The 24,051-nt window shown below is 44.1% G+C and overlaps 1 long non-coding RNA gene across 1 annotated transcript; it reads left to right on the forward strand.

The window, feature by feature from the left end:
- Positions 1-9,496: 9,496 nt before the first annotated feature.
- On the forward strand, positions 9,497-23,511 carry LOC132320778 (uncharacterized). The gene is made up of 3 exons (XR_009484593.1): positions 9,497-9,526; positions 22,187-22,313; positions 23,444-23,511. It is a non-coding gene; the product is annotated as an uncharacterized LOC132320778 (long non-coding RNA).
- The last annotated feature ends 540 nt before the right edge of the window (positions 23,512-24,051 follow it).

Raw genomic sequence — 24,051 nt, forward strand, 5'->3', positions numbered from 1 at the left:
AGGATCCAACCCATAATTTTCTTCAGCACATTTTTTAAACATTTTTGACAAACATAACTGCAGAGTTTCTGAATTCAGACATAATCCAACTACCAGCCACCATGCAAGCACAGGCATCCCCCCTGTATCAATCGATGTGCACAGTAATACCATCACCGTTTTATTTTCGTGAAGTCCAAGGACCAACATTCAGGTACTCAGTCCTTTACAGCAAGAAGGTAGGACACCCATCTCCTGACAGTGCAGAGGCTTGCAGCATGGCATTTCCCCTCCACCCTTACACTACTGCTATTTTTAGAAATCCAGGCTTTACTCCTTAAAATGAGATCCCATTTCTGCAGGCAACGTGGACCCAAAAAGAGGTGCTACCAAACAACGTGTTATTAGCTGCAACACATTGGAGACAGCTTCTCAGGTAGTATTTGGCTTGTAATTGAGATTCGATAAAATGCAGCATTTATCAAACCTAAATGCAGCAGGAATATCCTTCCTTTGCTGAAGCAGGTAATTTTTTTAGGTACTGTGTACACATCGCAGCCAGTACAGGGGGGAAGTCAAAAAGCTAAGCAAAAGTGAAACCAACACTTCAACCACAACTAACACAGTAAATGTAAAGGCAGCAGAAGTGCATGATTAGAGAAAAGACACAATTGTCTGTGTAATACTACCTGGCTGGTTAAGCTAACTTAGTTTCTGCAATGGCAACTGCAGGGTTTCTTGTAATATATGGGGTCAAATTTTTTGCAGAACTTCCTCCTTCCTGGAGGAGCCTTGGTATGGGCTCATTTGCCAACTCCAGTCTCTATTTGGGGGCAGAGGGCCAAGGAAGAGGGCAGTACTGAATCACAGTTCCAGACTGGTGTCCCTGCCTTGGGTCTGTCACCGTGGAGCGGTTGCCTGTGTCCACCTGTGACGTAACCACAGGGCTCTCAGTAACACAAATGGCAAGTAAAACATCACTATAACAATCCTTGTGAAAAGAACTAAATTAATCATGTGGAGAGGGTGTTGCCTTCTCTAGAGGAGGAGACCCTGCAGACCTATGCAGCAGCAGATGCAAATGAGTAATGACATTCTGTTGAAGAAGAGGAGGGTTGGATGTTTTCAGGATAGTTTGAGGAACCAAATCTCTCTTTTAATTGTGAACTATTTCAGATACCAGTTGCTTTGGATAAATTAATTTGCACTGAATTTATTTGTTTCAAAATCATTGACCAAAACTGACAAAAATCATGTCTCTTTCTCAGTGCTTGCCATCCACAGGGAATTATTATTTGGATTTGGACTCAGCAGCACATAACAGACTATGTGGTAATATTATGTAGGGAATGAGATCAACGGGTTAACATTCAGGCACACACAATGATGCCACCATTTCCTCTTCTGCCAATTAGCCCTGCTCTCATGGTCTGCTGAATGGTAAAACAGACACGCAAGTGGCTCAGAATATGGGTCCATTACTATCAAGCAGCTGTCCTTATTTCTGCCTTCACTGTGCACTGCAGGAGCAAGCTGTTAGCACAGAGCTTTCAAGAGAAGAGCATTGCAGAGGAAGGTTATTAACCTCTATTGTATCCTCCAGAGAGTTCCTCCCTCCTAAAGGTTAATTTACTGGTTTCACTGTTTTGCACTTGCTCTGTCCCTGAAGGGGAAGCGCACAGATGAATTCCTAAATCAACAGGAGTCTAATGAAAACAGGCATACCTTTGGAGACATCTCTGTGCTGCTCACAACTCCCAGCTATCCAACGTGCAACCCCAGTGATGCCAATCCTGTGAAATCCTTGACATGCTACACCGCTAAATTTCACCAACTTCCAGAGAGCATCCCAAACTCATACTTGCCATAACTCTGTCCCAGTGGCCTTGGCAGGCAGGAGAGTTTCCCATGTTGCTTTCTCTCCCAGGAGTAAATGATGAAGATGCAATGTCTTCTCTTGGACAGTATCTCTTTTCTTCACCAGTGAAACCACTCTGGCAGTTTGGTCTGGGAGATGAAGGCTTCAGCAGATTATTGTGGGTAGGACTATAATATTTTATTAATTTAATTTTTTTAATACGTATTTGCTAGTTGCTTCCTATATTTGCATGTGTTTGTATTTTCATACCGCAGTCAAAGGGTTTTAAAATGTGCTTTATCTACTCTCACGTGCTGAATCAGGAAGAGCCGTTGGCATTTTTGTGGTGACATTTGCGAAGGCAGCAGGGGTACTGATGGACTCCTTGATATACCTCTGACTCAGTTGACGTGCAAGATGCACGGGGCTCAGAAAACAACTTTGACTCCTTGTGTCAAGTAACCTGCTCTATTTATTGCAATAAAAATAAATGCGGCATGGAGCTACGGTGAGTGGTCTTGAGGCTGTTGTGCCAAATGTTTTATTTAGCGGCGCGACTCCTTTTTGGGCACAAAATTCATGCAGGCAAGTTGCTTATTCTGACCCTTGTATAAATGGTTTCTAGCTGTGCGTCCCTCACTTCTGGTGCCTGATTTGAGGCAGAGACTGGATGCAGGACTGCCGGACATCCACTCCTATAATTAGTCTCGCACATGTTCCCGTTATCACCGCAAGCCAGCTGTAGAGCAGACTGAAGCTAAAAGTGACAGTGCCACCTCCACACCTCCTCCAGCTCCACATTCCTGCCCTCTGCTCTGTGCCTAGAAAGCTCACTCAGGCAGAGTTATGTCTCTGCCAGGCTTTGACCAACTTCAGATGCCAGCTGCCAGATTTGCTGTACCCTACCAGGGATGTTGCTTCTCCCCTTGATTTTTCAAGAGAACAACCAGTTACCAGAAAACTCAGTGGTGCCAAAATAGAAAAGCCAGACAACAGACATTAGGAGATGGGACCCAAATTCAGTCTTCTCTTTCAATCTTAATCGCCTCTGTGCTTTCAAGTCCCTTTTGTAGTGTCAACCTAAAGTGCAGGGACAGCTAGTGATTATCAGGAAAATGATCCTGTGAAAAGTAACAGAAGTGTCACCATCGATTAAAGAATAAAGCAAATGGGATCAAATTAAGACCATAAAAGAAACCTGATTTCTGGCATTTCCTAAAATATTTGTGTTATATTTTATAAGTTTATATTTCTTTAAGCATTCACCTGTATTTCATGCAGGCCTGTTTAAGAAAAGATATGCTGAGAGGGTACACATGAAACACCTACTGCTTTAGTCCTTTCTACATGCAGTGTCAGGGAATGTGAAATGTGAATGCAAAAGAGCATTAACCTAAAAGCAGGAAAGCAAGTCCACTGCTCCTGATGCCTGTAGAGGCAAGACCATCTTCTGACTCAGAGGAAAACTGCAATTATAGGGATTCTCCAGTAAGAGATAGTTATTTTGGTTTTGGTCAATGCTGATTTTATTGCTAAAAGTGTCTGGGCTGGATTATGAAAGGCTGCATGTACTCACATGTGTCCTTGAATACACATATATAGAAAAGACCAGAAGAGAAAGTGAGCTTTCTCTGCTTGCAGAGGAGCAACTCGCAGTCCAGGTCCAGAGAGGGTGGGAAAGGTGGGACTACTGGCCCAGCCACCACCTTGCACTGCAACCAGAGCGGGGCCAGGGCAGGGAAATGGTGGGATGCCACTTGAGTGTATTCTGCCCAGGCTAACTGTGGCACGGCTCAGCTGTACTGCCCCGAGAGAGTCCAGTCTCACGCACATGCACATGCGCAAACACACACATATACAAAAATAAGCACACACTCATTCAGTGCATGCCCTCTCTGCTCTAGGTCATGCCTAAAAGCCACAGTAGAGCTCTAGATTGGTAAGACGATTTTAAAAGTTAGTCAGCTGAATTTTTCCTAACAATCACAGCTTATTCACTACCTTCCTTTATTTGCAGCCTGACAGCTGCCCAGACATGTGAGATGCTCAAGACTGTCTGGCTGTAACTCCCCCGTTTGGAGAAAGAAGTCCTGAGGAAAAGCTCCCTTGCAGGCTTGCCCCTCAACCACAGAGCTGCCTCTGGGGGAAGGGTGCGTTCCTGGGGAAGCAATGCCCTTACCACTTACTTACTTTTGCCATTGCTGCTGAACAATCACTCACAGAAAATATTAGCCTGGCCTGCAAAGATGCGCCTGTACTCTGAGCCTTGTCCTCTTCAGCGTACTTAGTGCAGGTGGAATTTTATCTGTTGGTGCTGGTTTGTGATATCTGACCCATTTTCTCTCTGATGACTACCTACCTGCCCGCTACAAAAGGAGTCTTTTTTTTTTTGGTAATATCCTGAAGGCAATAACCAGCAGAGCCCTGCTCTGTGAAAATAGACCCAGGTTTCAACATGCATTACTTCTGTCCCATTTCAGAAGAGTTCGCCTTCAGCCTAGTGACTTGCAGCAGCTAGCCTGGGTTTGTCCAGTCACTTATTTAGATGACAAGAACCCAAACATATTTATTGATTCAAAAGCTGCAAAACTTCGGCATCCAGGAGGGAGCTGCTGTTAAATGACTGCTATTGGTGTACCTGCGTGGCAGGGGTTTTGTTTCCATCTTACTCTGATCAACTTCAAAACCCAGTCCATCGCTTTCAGTCATATGCCAGACACTCTGCTCATTTGTGCCAGTTTACGGGCATAACACTGGTGGCTTCATGGCGAAAAGCTATTCTGAGAGTTTCTGAAACAAAGCCTTAATGATATATGGCTGCCAAAGTTAGCTGTTTCACAGCTGTAATAGCACACTGTAGGCTGCGTGGCAGCCAAGCTGTCTTTGTTACTGTATTAAGTGAGGTGCGAGTGCCTGGAATGCTACAGGCAGCGAGAGCCGTCGTGGGTGGCAGCTGCTTTCAGAGTCCTTGAAAGGATATGCTGTGATAACTTGATAAGGTGTTTGCATGTGTTAGAGGGCATGACATCCATGCAAGGCTGGGTGATTAGAGCACAATTTTCTTTGGACATGAGGTGCTCCAAACTGCATAGAAATTGTGCGGAAAATATGAAGCACACTCTGTTTTTTCCACAGGGCTCTAATTATTTCATGAGAAGTAGTTTTCCTATTAATGTCTGATTCAGTTAATGTGTTTATGCATTCTTTTAAACTGCTGCTCAACTTTCCCAATCAGGATACACCATGTTTTGCAGAGATCCTGACAATTGTGAGATTGGGATGTGGGGTGACATTCCCAGTCTGGGGGCTGGTCTCTGTAAAGCTGGTGTAAATCAGCAAGAATTCCACTGAAGTTATTTTGGTGTAAATACAGGGTAGGTGAGATGATTCTTAGACATGTTGTTCTTATTCTCAGCATCTACATGGACATAAATACTCCAGATACCGTGAAAATTTGACCACTGCAAATGGCATTCTCCCCGGTCGCCCTGCTCAAAACTTGTCTGGATGTTTCTTGAACAGAGTTCGCACTTCTGTCAACCATAGGTGAACCCTTTTACATAAAGGAAAGACACAAAACAAAGTCTTCTCATAATCAGATGCCCTACCCCCTCTGCTTGTCATCAGCAGAAAGCCCCATCGGCTCATCTGTGCACTCAGGTGCTACTCAGCTGTTCTTGTTAGGTTGCTGTGGTTCTAGTTCATCATTACCAGGCAAGGCAGCTCTCTTTTAATTAAGTGCATAGGGTCCTATATCTAAGGGTTTATGTTAGCGTACATGAGCATGATTGTCCCCTCAGTCACATCAGTCTGTGGAGCTATGTTAGCACAAGGGGGTGAGGTGCAGAACCCATATATAGTGTGAATACTGGCATTCCCTGGAGAGAGGTAAACGGCATGCCCAGCTTCTTTAAATTGCCTGTAGTCAGTCAGAGGTACTGAGGCTGCATTTTCCAAATAACTGAGAAAGCTGATTTTAACATGGGTCTGTTTTTCAGAAATGGGGATTGCACCATATGACTGACTGGCATGCCAAAATGAGATGTGTATCCCATAGTGATAGAGTATTTTGAGACTGTATCCTGCCCTTGATGAACAAACTTAATACATGTGATGAACGGGGTTTGGTCCCATCTCCTCTTGGTGAAACCTCATACCTCATGAATACAAGTTCTCAGGGTTTTTTCCCTTTATGATTCATTTGTCTAAATTCCACTGAAGTTGTTGAGTTATGACCACTTAGCAAGAAGAAGACAAAGTTTTAGTGCTTGTCTTGTTATGAAGGATTAAACAATTTAATTTTATAATTAAACTAGGGATACAAGCCAAGTATGCCTGGTTCTGAGATAAACATAAATGCTGCACAAGTTATCAATATCAGTGAACCAATTCCGTGGTAGGAACCCGAGATGAGTGATTTGGACTGCAGTACATGTAGCTTGTAGCAAAATCTGTAGTGTTTAAACTTGACAAGGCAAAAGCACATAGTATCTTGCCTGTGACTGCATTTGGGTTTCCAATTATATTATACAAACAGAAAACACAAAATCCCTCTCTCCCTTCCAAGAAGTCTCCAGAAAGAGAGAAAACTGTAAACCCCCACCATTGGTAAATTCCTCTTTTTGTCTAACAGCATTTACAAAATATTTCTCTCTTTAGCACAGGTAAATCAGAGCCAGACCAATCGCACCTAGACTGAATGTGCAAAACAACAGTAGAGATCCTCTGTCTGCAGCGGGGCACCCAAACAAGTTACGGCAAGGTAAAGCAGCGTGTGAAATGAACTCACAGCAGTGCACATGTGCGTGTGACCAGCCCACCGTGAGCACAGGGCACCTTACTCCTTTCTCACTCAGAGCAGGAAAAGCTGCTTCACATTTACTGCAAGCTTTTATGGTGCATGAAGCAAGTGGTGTGCTCTAAATTCACATCTTTCCTTATCTTCCAGTACCTTGTTCTTATGCCCATAATTTGAATGCCTTTCCTAGCAGTTCCCTAATCTCATTACTGAATAATGTGCTGTATTGGGTCCCTGACCTCCAGGTTATTTCAGGATGCTGCAGCATTGGTACAGCTGGACCTCTTGGGCACAGGCTGCACAAGTGAATAGATACTGAATTGAGGTTGGATATAGATTAGAAGTCAAGGAACATAGGGCTAAATTTCCAAAATTCATCCAAAGAACGCTGGAATTCAACACTTGGAACTGATGATTCCATGCTGCACAATCAAATGGGTTGTAGTTGCTCAGTTGCCCTTGATGAAACTGTTTTCATGCTTCCTGAAACTGCATTTGTTCTATACGTAGGTCACCTGGTAGATGAAATGGGTATGTTCCACAAGTGTCTTCCTATCATAAGCAAAATAGATGTGCTGAAGATTCAGATGAGCTGAGAGTAAGTTAACTTTTAACAGGTGGTTTCCAAATAGACTTGCAAGTTGCAGCAATGCTGGTCTATTGATGCACATTGGAACTTGCAACTCCAATATAAAACACCTTGAGAATTAAAAAATCAGGATGTACTAAATTCCATCTCTCTTAATAGCTTCCCGAACTGTGCATTAGCATTGTGTTTCTAGCTGAATACCACATATTTTCAAGTTATTTCTTCTTCTACATGAATAAAAAACCTGACCTCATAGGCTCTGCTGCACGGTCTGCTTGTTGCACGCAGACTGAGTAAGTCAGTCAGTCCTATGTCAAAACTCACATGGTTGTTTATCTTTTATTTCTTTTTTCAGCAGCCACCAGTATGGTGGCACAGGCAGATGCTGAGTTTCATTCCAGAATGCAGGTCCTGGGCGATGGGCTGGCAGCTCTCCCAGGGCATTCAACCCTAAATTACAGAAGCTCCAAGACATGAAGTGGTATTTTTGTTTGCTGCAGCTATTGCAGCATTATTATTTTATCATTATTATTAATACACAGGAACAGTTAGTTTTCTCCTTAGCAAGAGGAAGAGTTGGCCTGAGGAACAGCAGTTTAGTGAAAGTTCAAGTGGTTACTCACCCAACATGCACAAAAAATCCGAGATGTGGAACCGCTTAGAAATGATAGTTACACCAAGAAATCAATGAGGAGGTGATGAATCTTGGGTGCGCATCAGATTTATGTGTTAAGCCAGCCATCTGGGAGCTATTTAAATAAATTCAAATAATTTTGTCAACAGATGAATATAGCAAGTAATCATGCATAGTATGGCTGCTATTCAGAGAGCAGTTGGGTTCCTGTCCTGCCTGTTTCCCCTGTCACATGGAAAACTTCATTCTGAATTTGTGTGGAGAGGCATGAGCAGAAAATCCAGCCTCCTGGGAATTTACTTTTTTAATAGTCTGTGAAAAGGCTGCTGGAGCCCCTTTTGCGACCCTCTGCTCGTCTCCTCCAATGGCTTTCCCTTGGCCTTGTTCCCTGACTAAGCCAGGTGGCTGTGGGAAAGATGGTTTCGTGCTGCTCCATTCTACATTTAGACATGGGCAGAGAGCAGAAGTGATACTATAAAAAGTTTCAACTCCAGCAAGAAGTTCAAATCTGCTGCTCATCCTGTAGAACCCTCTGGAGTGCTGCCCTTCCTCCTAAGCCCCTGTCTCCCCTCACACACAGACAGGAAACATTTGCAGAGTCTGAACCAGAGGTCACACCTATGCCCCAGCAACTTTATTTTGCAAGCCCTTCATGTGCAATGAATAAAGTACTAATTATAGGTTTTTCCTCCAGCTTTGTCAGAAGAGCACATAAAGGGACAGGTGGGACCCACGTTGCAGGGGGACAGTGGAACTGGGCAGCTGGAGGATCAGCAGAGTGAACCTGTGGAAGCCACCGTCTCAGTGCTCAAGTGGTGCAGCTCTTGCATGTAGGGAAGAAGCAGGGAAAAAAAATCTCATAGACTCACAGGGAAAGGCTTTCAGAGGGGATGCTCTCTGTTTCCCACTCCCCACAGCTGCTTCTTCCAAGGGAGGAGAAGGGCTTTTGGTATGGCTGGCTTGCCCAGACTCTCTGCTGCTCAGTAGTTTCCTGTGAGCTTCATTTCTCCTTCATTCAACAGAAAAAGTGGTGGAGTTGTAAAGGACAAAAAACTTTGTGGACATCTTTGATACTGCCTGTAAGTGCTCTGTGTTGGCTTCCCATGTGACGAAAATCATGCAGTGTGTATGTGTGTGTATATATATTCAGCATGATTCATTGTTGATTATCCACCTTCTGGCTAACCTTGAAAGAAAGTTGTTTTGCCATCTTATCAGCAGAATCATAGTATAGAATCATAGAATCATTTAGGTTGGAAAAGACCCTTAAGGTCACTGAGTCCAACTGTAAACCTAACACTGCCAAGTCCACCGCTAAACCATGTCCCTAAGTGTCACGTCTACATGTGTTTTAAATACCTCCAGGGATGGTGACTCAACCACCTCCCTGGACAGCCTGTTCCAATGTCTGACAACCCTTTCAGTGAAGAAATTTTTCCTGATATCCAATCTAAACCTCCCCTGGTGCAACTTGAGGCCATTTCCTCCTCTCCTATCACTTGTCACTTGGGAGAAGAGACCAACACTCACCTATCCAGTGTCTGATGTAATGGTGGGATATATCTTGCAGCACTGCGAACAGAGTGGGCAAACAGACCACGGCACATCAGCCAGGGCGCGGCATGGCGTTCATGCAGGAATGGCGTAGTCACCCTACCAGCTAAAGAGGTGAGTTCAGTTGGCGGTCATCACCCTCTCAGAAGGAGCTTATCAGTGGTATCCACCCGGCAGAAAGCTATGTCCTCTGCACTCACCAGAATGGATGTGGCAACCCAGACAGAGCTCCCATGAAAACATGCAGCCATCCAGGTCTCAGGCTGCAGGGAAGAGCCAGAGCCTTTCACTGGTAACAAATGGCAGTAGTGATAACACCTGTGTGAGTGTGACCAAGTGGACGACCTGCTTAGCCTGGTGGCAGAGCTACAAGACGAGGTAGAAAGGATAAGGAGCATCAGGGAATCTGAACAAGAGATAGACTGGTGGAACCATGCTCTGGCCTCCCTGAGACAGAAACAGGAACAGCCACCAGAAAAAAACCAAGATTAAGGGGATCCTGTATCCCCTCTCCACCAGGATGAAGGCAGTAGCTTCAGGGAAAGGAGTGAATGGAGGCAGGTGAACCCCCTCCTTGCCCACCTCGCCTTCCCAGGTGCCTCTGTACAATAGGTATGAGGCTGTGGATGTGGAAGGGTGGTCAATGGATGATGTGGATGACAAGTCCATCTACACTAGAGGTGTAGGGAATCTGGAGCACAGGTAATTTTTTCCTCTATCCTTCCAGTTGCAGGCAGTGACATTGGAAGAAACAGATGGACCCAGTTTATTAATACATGGCTCCATGGCTCATGTCACCACCACAATTTTGGGTTTTTTGATAATGGGATGGCCTACACAGCACCAGGTCTGCTGGCATCAGATGGGATTAACTCTCTCAAAGGGGGAAGAGGGTCTTTGCTCATGAGCTAGTGGGGCTCATTGACAGAGCTTTAAACTAGACTTGAAGGTGGAAGGGGATAGTATCAGGCTTGCCCGTGACAGGCTGTGGGATGACATGCCAAGGTTAGGGTGGGGTGCTAGCATGGGTCCTCAGCCTGTTGCTCTGAGGCATGCTGGTTACACTGCAGCACACTTGAAGTCTTATGGAGATAAGCCGGGGGCTCCTGAGGTAGTAGGAGCCAACAGGGAAACACCAGTGAAATACCTCAAAGGAATTAAGGGGTGTTCCTCTAAGAAGGTGACATGTCTGACAGCCCAGCTGAAGTACCTCTACATCAATGCACGCAGCACGGACCACAAACATGAGGAGTTGGAAGCCACTGTGCTGCTAGAAAGCTATGACCTAGTTGCCATTAGTGAAACTTGGTGGGATGAATCCCATGACTGGAGTGTGGCTATCGATGGCTACAGGCTGTTCAGAAGGGACAGTTGAGGAAGGAGGGGTGGAGGAAGGAGGTTGCCCTTTACATCAAGAAATGGATAGCTTGTGAAGAGCTGTCTGAAAAATAGCTACAAGCAGGTTGAAAGCTTATGGGTAAGAATTAGAGACTGAGGCAACAAAGAGAACCTTGTGGTTGGTGTTTAGCAGAGGCCACCCGATCAAGAGAAGCCTACTGACGAAACCTTCTTACTCCAGCTACAGAAGGCCAGGAGGCATCGCGCTCACAGGTTCTCGTCCTGCTGGGGGACTTCACCCACCCCAACATCTGTTGGAAAAGTAGCACAGCGAGCTGTAGGCAATCCAGGAGACTCCTGGAGTGCATCGAGGATAATTTCTTAAGCCAGGTAATAGACAGCCCTGCCAGAGGGGATGTGATACCGGACATGTCGGTCACCAATGCAAGTGAGCCAATCGGTGACATCAAGATTGGTGGCATCCTGGGCTGCAGTGATCTTGCAGTGGTGGAGTTTGCAGTCCTGAGGGATATGGGTTAAGCAAAGAATAAAGTCAGGACCCTGAATTTTAGGAAAGCAAACTTCCAGCTGTTCAAGGAGTTAGTCAGTAGGAGCCCCTGGGAAACTTCTCTCAGGGACAAGGGAGCAGAACAGAGCAAGCAGATCTTTAAGGACACTTTCCATAGAGTGCAAGAGCTCTCGATCCCCGGGTGTAAGAAATCAGGAAAGGAAGGCAAGAGACTGGCATGGCTGAGTTGAGACCTGCTGGTCAAACTAAAGGGCAAGAAGGAAATGCACAGGCAGTGGAAGCAGGGACAGGTATCCTGGGAAGAGGATAGGGACACTGCCCGGTTGTGGAGGGATGGGGTCAGGAAGGCCAAGGCGTGGCTGGAGCTGAACTTGGCAAGGGACACAAAGAATAGTAAGAAGGGCTTCTACAAGCATGTCAGCCAGAAAAGTAAGGTCAAAGAAAGCGTACCCCTCCAATGAGCAAGACTGGCAAACTGGTAACAACGGACGAGGAGAAGGCTGAGGTACTCAACAACTTTTTTGCCTCAGTCTTCACTGGCGGCCCCTCTTCCCACACCTCTCGAATGGATGGCCTGCAAGGCAGGGAGTGGGGGAGCAAAGTCCATCCCACTGCAAGAGAAGATCAGGTTTGTGACCACCTGAGGAACCTGAACACACATGTGTCTATGGGACCTGATGAGACGCATCCCAGAGTCCTGAGGGAATTGGCTGATGTAGTTGCCAAGCCACTCTCCACAATATTTGAAAAGCCATGGCAGTCGGGTGAAGTCCCTGGTGACTGGAAAAAGGGAAACATTGCACCCATTTTTAAGAAGGGTAGAAAGGAGGACCCTGAGAACTACCAACTTGTCAGCCTCCCCTCTGTGCCTGGGAAGATCATGGAACAGATCCTCCTAGAAGCTATGCTAAGGCACGTGGAGGACAGGGAAGTGATTTGAGACAGCCAGCATGGCTTCACCAAGGGCAGGTCTTGCCCGACCAACCTAGTGGCCTTTTATGCCGGAGTGACTACATCAGTGGACAAGGGAAGAGCTACAGATGTCATCTATCTGGAGTTCTGTAAGGCCTTTGACACGGTCCCCGACAACATCCTTCTCTCTAAATTGGAGAGGTATGGATTGGATGGATGCACTCTTTGGTGGATGAGGAATTGGTTGGATGGTTGCATCCAGAGGGTAGTGGTCAACAGCTCAATGTCCAGATGGAGATCAGTGATGAGTGGTGTCACTCTGGAATCCATATCGGGACCAGTGCTGTTCAGTATCTTCATCAACGGCATAGGTAGTGGGATCAAGTGCACCCTCAGCAAGTTTGCAGACGACACCAAACTGAGTGGTACAGTTAACAATGCTTGAGGAACGGGTCACCATCCAGAGGAACCTGGACTAACTCAAGAAGTGGGCCCATATGAACATCATGAGGTTCAACAAGGCCAAGTGCAAGGTCACAGAATCACAGAATCACAGAATCACTAAAGTTGGAAAAGACCTGTAAGATCATCAAGTCCAACCATCAACCCAACACCACCATGCCCAATAAACCATGTCTCACAATGCCTCGTCCACACGTTCCTTGAACACCTCCAGGGATGGTGACTCCACCACTTCCCTGGGCAGCCTTTTCCAGTGCTCCACCACTCTCTCAGTAAAGAAATTTTTCCTAACATCCAGCCTGAACCTCCCCTGGTGCAACTTGAGGCCATTTCCTCTTATCCTGTCACTCATCACTTGGAAGAAGAGACCAACACCCACCTCTCTGCAACCTCCTTTCAGGTAATTGTAGAGAGCGATAAGGTCTCCCCTCAGCCTCCTCTTCTCCACACTGAACAACCCCAGTTCCCTCAGCCGCTCCTCATAAGACTTGTTCTCCAGACCCCTCACCAGCTTCGTCGCCCTTCTCTGGACACGCTCCAGCACCTCAATGTCCTTCTTGTAGTGAGGGGCCCAAAACTGAACACAGGGTTCGAGGTGTGGCCTCACCAGTGCCAAGTACAGGGGCATGATCACCTCCCTACTCCTGCTGGCCACATTATTTCTGATACAGGCCAGGATGCTGATGGCCTTCTTGGCCACCTGGGCACACTGCTGGCTCATCTTCAGCCGGCTGTCAATCAACACCCCCAGGTCCTTTACTGTGGGGCAGCTTTCAGCCACTCGTCCCCAAGCCTGTAGTGTTGCATGGGGTTGTTGTGGCCAAAGTGCAGGACCCGGCACTTGGCCTTGTTGAACCTCATAGAATTGGCCTGGGCCCATTGATCCAGCCTGTCCAGATCTCTCTGCAGAGCCTTTCTACCCTCGAGCAGATCAACAGTCCTGCGCAACTTGGTGTCGCCTGCAAAATTCCTGAGGGAGCACTCAATCCCCTCATCTAGATCATCGATAAAGATATTAAACAAGACTGGCCCCAAAACTGAGCCCTGGGGGACTCCGCTTGTGACCGGCCGCCAACCGGATTTGACGCCATTCACCACAACTTTCTGGGCTTGGCCATCCAGCCAGTTTTTTACCCAGTGAAGAGTGTACCTGTCTAAGCCACGAGTCGCCAGCTTCTCCAGGAGAATACTGTGGGAGACAGTGTCGAAAGCTTTACTAAAGTCCAGGTAGACAACGTCAACAGCCTTTCCCTCATCCTCTGGGCGGGTCACCTGGTCATAGAAGGAGATCAGGTTGGTCAAGCAGGACCTGCCCTTCATGAACCCGTGCTGGCTGGGCCTGATCCCTTGGTTGTCCTGCACGTGCCCTGGGAGTGCCCTCAACATGAACCTCTCCGTAATCTTCCCCGGCACCGAGGTCAGGCTGGCAGGCCTGTAGTTCCCCGGATCCTCCTTCCAGCACTTTTTGTCGATGGGCATCACATTGGCAAGCCTCCAGCCCGCTGGGACCTCCCCTGTTAACCAGGACTGTTGATAACTGATGGAGAGCGGCTTGGCAAGCTCCTCTGCCAGCTCCCTCAGTACCTTTGGGACCAGGTCCTGCACCTGGTTTGGAGCAACCCCCGGTATCAATAGAGGCTGGGGGATAAAGGGATTGAGAGCAGCCCTGCCAAGAAGGACTTGGGGGTACTGGTGGATGAAAAGCTGGACATGAGCTGGCAAGGTGCACTCACAGCCCAGAAAGCCAGTCGTATCCTGGGCTGCATCAAAAGAAGTGTGGCCAGCAGGTCAAGGGAGGTGATACTGCCCCTCTACCCCGCTCTCGTGAGACCCCACCTGGAGTACTGCATCCAGCTCTGGAGTCCTTAGCACAGGAAAGATGTGGACCTGCTGGAGCAGGTCTGGAAGAGGGCCACAAAAATGGCCAGAGGGATGGAACACCTCTCCTGTGATGAAAGGCTGAGAGAGTTGGCGTTGTTAAGCCTGCAGAAGAGAAGGCTCCGGGGAGACCTTATTGTAGTCTTTCAATACTTAAAGGGGGTTTGTAAGAAGATGGGGACAGACTTTTTAGTAGGGCCTGTAGCAATAGGAAAAGGGGTAATTGTTTTAAATTAAAAGAGGGTGGATTTAGACTGGATATAAGGAAGAAACTTTTTATGATGATGGTGGTAAAACACTGGAACAAGTTGACCAGAAAGGTGATAGATGCCCCATCCCTGGAAGCATTCAAGGTCAGGCTGGACAGGGTTCTGAGCAACTTGATCTAGTTGGAGATGTCCCTGCTCATTGCAGGGGGGTTGGACTAGATGACCTTTAAAGGTCCCTTCCAACCCAAACTATTCTATGATTCTAAGTATTTACTTTTTGTAGCAAAGATGGTACCTGTTGTGTGCCTGGGAAAATTCGGTGGTTGATCAAATCCCTTGTGATGTGTACAGACCAGGCTCCTGAATTTGCTGCTAAGGACAACCACTTGTTTCAGTTGTACTGTGAAGCCATTTGAGTTGTATGCACATCATATTTCATTTAGTTCTCAGAGTAACTTGGATTTGTTTCTAACTGCAGAATTAAACATGATACATTATTAACTCTTAATAATGCAAATGTGTGGAATGGTGTCACTCTGTAACCCAGAAGATTAAGCACCTGCCACCCTCTCAACTGGAAGAAGAGGATGTTGAGACTTTTCAGAGGTGTCAAGATTTAAAAGACTTGATCCAAAGGGTATGAAGTGGTTACCTCAAAGACTTGCTTTGGTTAATTCAGTGTGTAGGGCATTGTCACTTATACATCGTGTCCCTGTACCTCACCTTCTTCTACAGCATGGCCACCACCAGGATTCATCTTTTCCATCTCATGGGTGAATATTAAATGATGTGGTCAAGGATGAAGAACTGCCAACATGAATGAGGCTGCAGAAGCTTTACTGTTCAGTTGCAAAGTAACTTTTAATCTGACTTTGTAAGTGCCTGGGTGGTCTTGCCTATGAGTGTGTCTGAGAAAAAAATGTTCCAGTTCAGAGACAGAGTAAACTTGCATCCTTGTTTTTCCTAACACACTTTAGGTATGTGGCATCAAGCATCACAAGCCAGCTACTTTCTGATGTCACTGTAGAATCATTTATAATATTGCAACCAGACTGATTTTGGTATAATCATTAATCCTGTAGGACTATTTGCTGCCTTCCCCATAGACCTCAGTTATTTACATTTCAGAGACTCAAACTGGATTCCAAATTGCAATTTTGTTTTTCATACAACAGAGGAGACCAAAACAAGTTTTAAGATTCACGATTAGATATGGTAATCCCTCATCTATTATTTTTAAAGCAGCTGTTATCCCCAGGACAAGACACTTCATTGCTAGGGAGAACATCCAAGCAATTGTGAATCCAGATAGTTTTGTGGGACACAGATCTAGAAATTCAGCAAAAATGTTTCAGACTGTTTGTACTAACAATTGGTCTAACACTGATCATATTAGGCTGATATAAATACATGCATTCCTATAGCTTTGAACAGTTAGTAAGGGATTAATACTAAAATACGTTTAGCTCTCCAGTTTTGATTGGCCATTTCCAGCTATCTTTTTCTTTTTTTTGAAAACTTTATATATGAGAGAATAGCAAAGCTGGCAACAATATTTGATGTTACATGCCTTCTGAAACATGAATATTCAAGTGTAGTCTTCTATGTGAGTCCTGGCATCAGCAACAGTAACAGGCATTTCAAACAGCCATGATTGTGCCCAGATGTGTGCTCACCTTCTCTGGGTGAGCGCAGGGGCTGTGGAACGAGGTGTCAGGCATGTTCCTGTGAACACCTGCACTGGCTTATTTTTCCACTGTTTTGACAGAAAGTCCCAAATGTCTCTGGTAATTTCGAGAGGTGACAATTAATACTGCTCCATATGGCCTCCTCCCAAAAATAACTTTAAAAATAATTTCCAAATACCGTCTTTACAAGAAACAATTCTGGAAAAGTCTGGAGAAGTGGTTTTATGTGGGACATTTGGACATTGCGTAAAAGGGACACACATAACAGTTCCTGTGGCAGGAGACAAAGAGGGAATTTCAGTTTCCTGCACCTTGAAAAAAGAAAAATCTCCTACTGAAAGACAAAAAGGGAGGATAAAATAGACAGTTTGTTGTAGCTTTAATTGACTTAAATGTAAAGGATTTATTGAACTATTTAAGTCTTTTTGCCCCAAAGGAATTTTATTCCATTGTCACAGTCATTTTGTTTTGTGGCTAAGGTTATCTTGCTAATAAGCCTGCAATTTGATTTTCAGTAATGAACCAAGGCTCACTCGAAGTGTTGTCTGTAAAAAGGTAAAGAGTGGTATGGATGCACCTGAGAAAACTTCCACTAAGATATCTCTCAAATGTTCATTATAATTTATCATTATTCTTCCAGGCCTACTTATGATATAACTGTAAAGGATAAATAATTTCCCAAAGGCATGAAGTTACTATTATATTTTGACTTCTCAATCATGTTATTGTTTTCTGGAGGGCTATTATTGTAGAGCTACAGTCAAGAAATAGGACCTTCCTTTGCCTCAGATAGGATTTACTAGTGTTTGCTTGGGGTGATATTAATGTGTTGAGTGTTAACCGTTCTGTTCGAATAGTTCACATTGCTGTTTAGCATATGTGGAATAATTCACAGAATCACACAGAATCACAGAATCACTAAGGTTGGAAAAGACCTGTAAGATCATCAAGTCCAACCATCAACCCAACACCACCATGCCCATTAAACCATACGCCACAATGCCTCGTCCACACATTCCTTGAATACCTCCAGGGATGGTGACTCCACCACTTCCCTGGGCAGCCTTTTCCAGTGCTCCACCACTCTCTCAGTAAAGAAATTTTTCCTAATATCCAGCCTGAAACCTCCCCTGGTGCAACTTGAGGCCATTTCCTCTTATCCTGTCACTCATCACTTGGAAGAAGAGACCAACACCCACCTCTCTGCAACCCCCTTTCAGGTAATTGTAGAGAGTGATAAGGTCTCCCCTCAGCCTCCTCTTCTGCAGACTGAACAAGCAGATACTTCCCTTCCCATAATAGCTTCAACAGTGCAGATAAATTTTGCCTTCAATTTCTACAGGAATCTGAGACACAAAAAAGGTGAAGGAAAGGACAGAGACCACAGTTACTCAAAAAGAGAATAGCAGGCTTGAGAGAATGATAAAATGACACTTAGTATTTGTATTTAGCAGATGGAAAAAGAAACAATAAAACCAACAGCAACAACAGCAACAAAAACAACAAAAGCAAAAAGGCAAGAAAACAGAAGATGTCCATAGTCCTAACACTGAATAGTATCTCTGTCTGGCAGCAATCTTACAAGAACCCGCAACTACCCAGGCAAAAATCAATCTTAACATAACTGCAAACGCACAAGCGCTACATATTTTAAAAGAATAAGATCTGTCCTTCATGCCATTCCCATTCCCTCAGACGAAATTTCTTGTATATTTGTTACTCTACTGACATTTTCACTTTCTTCTGATGAGGGTTGAATGGCCTTGTTTCATCAAAAGAGTGGTTGTAGGAAGGGTGCTTGCAAATGGAGTATTTTTAATCATCAAAGAGAGTCATTCTCATTGTGCATAACCCTGTTTCAATGTAAGCAATTAATTTGCATCAAGAATTTAGTTCATATCAGACAAGATTTTTCACTGTCGCTAAGTGATTTGACTGTGATAGCAGCTGCCGCTGCTAAATATGTGCAGTTTAGTCAGGGAAAAAGTAAAAGGCATTCCTTCTGCTATCATTTGGATATAAGCAATAGCAGAAAATAAATAGGTCACTAAACTACACTACAACAATGAAATAAGTGAAGCTCCTCTTCCATATTCTTATGAGTGCTTCAACATAAGAGAATAAACTAATATTGAAAATCATAAAAAACTCTGAGTCCCTATCTGATATTACTACACAAGCGAACAATTGTAGAGCAAATTTGGGCAGTGCCTTGCTTACAGAAGGCAGAAAGACCACAGGGAAACTTCTTGTTGTTCAGAGATAGGAATTTCTGGTTATTGATCTGGCTGAAGATAATCTATTTAAAGATGGCATCTGGTAGCTAAATATGAAGTGAGCTAAATATGGGTAAATATGGGTAAATATAGCTAAATATGAAGTGAGATCATCCAATTTCAGGTGTGCAGAAACCATGGCAAAATGTCCACAAAGACTTGTGTCTTCCCCTAGGTTTCCCTAGGGGAAGAAGCGTGCTTACTTCCCATAAAAAGCGAGGTCAATTTATCAGCTGGACATGCATAAGTAAGCAAGTTTCCCCTCTGTCTCGGGCTTTTTCACAGGAAGGAAAGGAGAGATATTGTCTTCACAAGTAACAATTCTAGTTGTCTTGTTACTGTACAACAATGTGTGGTCAGAAACTGCCAGTTTGAAGGAGGGAGGGAAAGCCTGGAGGGGAAGCTGGAGGACCCTTAGTCTTCACAAAGCCCAGAGAAGCTTAGTTCTCAGCACTTGTAATCCTGCATGTCAAACACATAATTCTTTGTTTGCTTCCCACCCTAGAAAATATGTGGTAATGAAGATGCCCTGTTAGTTTATTACTAATAGCAAAGAACATGCAAGTCGACAAATTATTTTTGCTGCGACTTAGATCTGCTTCTGCAGAGGTGCCCAAGCTAGCCCCGAGGGAGCTGGCTCACGCTCCTGAGCACAGGACCCTATGGTGGCCCAGTGCTTTCCCCAGCCTTCAGGACCTCTCTGCACCACACCGCACTGTGACATGCAGAGGGTTTGGGTCTGCGCTGGAACCCCCTGCCAGCAGTAGTATCCCACAGAGGTGTGTCTGAGCACATTTCAGGATGTTAATGCTCAGTATCTATACTAAACCTATTACTATATGCAGGATACAGATAAGCCTGCTGCCTCAATTCCTTCTGCCACTTAATATGTAGTACATGCAGTTTAAGCTGTAACTTAATTTAAACCAGGAGCAGCTCTAGCATGAGGTATGGGGGGCAGGCATGTTTCCTGAGATGCTTCTGCCTCTGTCTTGCTTCACTGGTGCCAGGAGCAGCCAGAAGAGCCTACGGGGGCCCTGGCTGTCTTCAGTACACTCATCATTTCACACATATATTAAGCAGCTAACAGTGGTACCAAGCACAGCCTCAGGGGGCCCTTTTATGTCACAGGTTTCTGCAAGATTGCTCTCCGTCCACATGGCACATTGCTTGCATGGTTATGTTCATGGCATTTCCTGAGGCGGTGTTAGTCCTGCCCATAGCGTGGCTCCTGCTGAAACACCATTTTGTAGTACTGTATTACCATTGCCTTGAAAGTCTTCTCAGACCTGTCCTTCAGGCAGGAAATATCCCGGTGTACCTATCTGAAAGTAGTGCCTTTAATTTCCCTCAAATTCCTCCTTGTGAACAGCGAGGTACCTCCAGCAAACTGCCATATAGGGATGGCAGAGCAGAAAGTCAATGTGATAATTTCATTGGCCTGAGCAAAAAAGGAAAATGCTGTCAAGTGAGAGGTGCTGAGGTTTGGACACTTTGTTATTTTGCCAAACTGGGACAAAAAATGACATTTTCTGATACCCTACTCATGAAAGAAAATACTTGTTTCTAAAAGTGGTATCGAAATGGCTACCTTTGACTTTACTGTTTGCATCTATTACACAATATATTGCAGAAAAATGGAAGTTGTTATGCTGGCATTGGCATGAAATGTCCTGGCTTCTTCAAACCAAAGCATTTCTGTGGTCCTCTGGGACTGTCAGCAGTCACACATTCTTGTGGAGCATCTCAGTTCAGTGTTGCTTCAATAGTATTCACAGATGGAAAAACCACTCTCAGAAAATTTTCAGCCATGGCTAATCATAGATATCTCCTGTTGATTAAGGACTCTTTGTCTCCAAGGCTTTTTTATGTTTAAAACACTTCCAGAAAATGTACACGAAAGAGCCTAAATCCATGATTTGTTCCTTAGAGGCATTTCATACCACCAAACCATCCTATCACTCTTCTCTCTCAGGGCTACAGTTTTCTCCCCTTATTAACATTTGAATTTGGAGGTGGGGTGCTTCTCATACAGGCCAAAATTTCCAGGAAAGACCAAAGATTATGGAGACCAAATGACAGATACTTTAAAATGATGGGACTTTCAGTGGGCATTCCGCTCTTCAGGACAAGCAAGGTGGTTACACTGAGTCCACAAAAAAGAAAGCATTACACTGTATTCAGTTTTTAAAATCTTGGATGATCATTAATCTGTTGCAAATCCAAACCAAATCCTCAGGAAAAAAATAATGCAACTGCACTGTTTATTTAAACTGACACCTGCTGCAGATTTCAACTTTTTCTTAAAGGAAAGTGCTGCAGCGACCTTTATCCTGCAGATCCCATCACATCTACTGTTTCACACAAAGCCTTGAAAAACGAATCAAAGGTGTTGAAACAACTTAGGCTGGAAAGTGGCAAAAATAGATGTAAAATTTGCAATAATTTCAACCCGTGACCTGTCACTATTCTGCTGACATGGAGAAAAGCAGCTGCTCCAAGAGGAAGTAATGCCTCTTGCAGTCAGAAGAAGAGGTGATTGACAGCAGTCACGGCAAGGGAAGAGATTTGCTTTTAGCCGCAGTTAGTTCATTTCAGGAGATGGTGGCATTTTGCAGACCAATCCCAGTGCTGTGGAAAAACGTGATCCTGCTTGCAGTGTGTAATAATTCTGTGCTGTTTCTTAATGTGAGTCAGGCGCATCCAGATTTCTGGCATCAGCTGAGGTTCTCCCAGAAGGTCTGTTCTGAGCTCCCTGTGCAATGAAGTAAGAGCTGTGCATATGTCAGTGTATTAAAGGTTCTGCATGCTGTGAAACCCAGTTAAGGAAGTTTCTCACAGGCTCCCCATGCTTTTATATTTGGAGCTCCAGCAACACTGCAATGGCACAAAAGTCTGGTGAGAAGCATGGCTTTGATTTCAGCTGACAAATAATAGAGGTTTAAGCCAAATTTACATCTCTTTAAAGCATAATTTAGCAGATTGCTGTTCACTCTTGTTATTTCAGTGATGCAGAATTGAAGAGCACCAATTCAAAGATCAGGAGGTGCCTAATTGTGAACTCTTACTGAAATTTAAAGTACTCCCAAGCAATTAAAGGATGACTGCTCAGATGGTGTAGTGCAGATCACAGATAAAGGGGTACCAGGAATTATCTCACACACTGGTATTATTGATAGCACAGACAATTTCTGCACACCTTGAACTGATAATAATTCAATATGAGCTCATACAACTTACGAATGCCTCTTTGAATCTCAGTGTTAACTAAGAAGACCTCATCCAAACGTCAAAATCAGTTTTTCCAAATTCAGTTTTTCCACTGAACAACAGCTTGATGGACAAACATGTTTTAGAAGATGATTACTCCCTGTCAAAAAGCCTACAGCTTCAAGTGAGAAAAAACATGTTGCATGAATATACTGTTATACTATAATAAATATTTCTAGATACTTCTGTTTTATTTACTTCCACTCCTTTAGGACATCTTGAAGTGGAAAACTGGAACATCAGCACTGGACACTGCAAGGCTTCATGCAGAAAGAGAAGTGGCTAAAGAGGAAAACTCATATGCTGCACTTTTAAATACCTCAAATCAACTCCAAATAGGTAAATTCTTACAATTCAGGATCCATTTATATCTTAAGATCTCTCCTCTATCTGAGAACAGGGATGTCAGTAGGGATCATGAGTTCAGGACATAGATGATTATCTACCAGAAAACACATATTTGACCTGACAAGGAAAGACTAGATTTTCTCACAGTAAAGTTGATTGAAAAAAAAAATCATCTAATGTGCTTGAGAACTATGATTAAGGGAACTATTTGCCCAGAAAAAATAATACTGCCAGAAAGACTGAATTCTAATTAAAAAGAAACAGTTATGATTGCATTCCAATGAATTTCTTCCTCAGCATTGCTTAGTTCTCACCCAGGAAAGAGAACAATAAGGTGTATTGGTAGATATGTTAGTCAACACTCAGAAAAGCTCCGGTTTCAACTACGCTCATTTAATGATACTTGAGGATCAGAACAAACCAGCTAAGACTTAATTTTCTGGTAATTAAATGCCATTTTTGTTTAGTCTAGAGCAATCAATAATACCCTGTTTTTAATGGTCAGTACTGTCTCCCTCTGGTTTCTTACACATCAAAAAACTATCAAAATGCCAAAGCCACTCTTATAACAGTTCAAACTGAATGAATTATTGACATTAAGGAGCAATCTGTATTATTAATCACTGCTGTAGTTTGCAGTTAAATGCAATGAGGACCGGATCCTGGTGACGTTACCCATGTAAACTGGACTAACTTAACAATTACTTATTTCCAAAACTTGATCAACAGTGAAAAGTTCAGATCAGCAGTATTTTGTCAAACAGACAGAACCTGATTTAAAAGCCATTAACAGGGTGCCAGATGTAATATCTCACTGTACCTTGCACAAACACTATTTTCCCTAACAATGCCATAAACAGGGTACTTTCAGATTTAAAAAAGTAACCTCCACAATACAAAATGCCAAGAAGGGCAGTTTATTATTGTTACAAACATGTTATTAATGAGGAAACTCAAGCATGATTTAAATGACGGTACCAGTTTGCAGCAGAAGACACTATCAGATAGAGGCTATGCCATCCAGAAATGTTCTCGTTTCAGCCTAGTGATTAGGTAAGTGGATTTATATTTCTTGCTAACAGTATTTATTATACTTTATCTATCATCTTTCTCACCTGCAGCCCTCCAGAAGTATTCAATTATAGCAACAGAGAGAGAGAGGAAATAGAATACGCTGACTTCCATTGGATTCAGAAGTATTATCAGCTTGGTCCATTTAATTTCCTATCCACTGCTGTGCAAGTGGAGAAATTGTACAACGCACCTCTTCTGTCAGAGTAACACAAAAGGATATTCGTCCAGAGCCTCCATCAACAGTGGGACGTCAGCCCATCTGGGAAGTTGTTTACAGGCCATCTCAAATGGGGACAGAGAAAAGGATTGACTCATAACAGGCAGATTCATAAACAAAGACCCAAATATCATTGTTTCAGAAGGAACAGTGCAAGAGCTAAGCTCCCTCCCAAGAATTTGTGCAGCCAGTACTTAAGCAGCAGATAACCCCAGTTGACCTTTCCAGCATTCAAAGGGTAATAGCTTTGCTGAGATGAACCAGTATTGAACAATTTTTCCAGTGCGTCAAGGCAAACCAAATTCTCGGTTGACACCATCTCTGCTGTCTTTCTTCATCTTATGTAGCTGTGACAGAAGCATATGAACAGAGACCAGTTGCAAGTAAATGCTGTGCTGCTTTTGTTCAAATTCCACTACCTCCCTCTTTCATTATAGC

This window comes from Gavia stellata, chromosome Z (assembly GCF_030936135.1).
Source record: "Gavia stellata isolate bGavSte3 chromosome Z, bGavSte3.hap2, whole genome shotgun sequence".
NCBI lineage: Eukaryota > Metazoa > Chordata > Aves > Gaviiformes > Gaviidae > Gavia > Gavia stellata.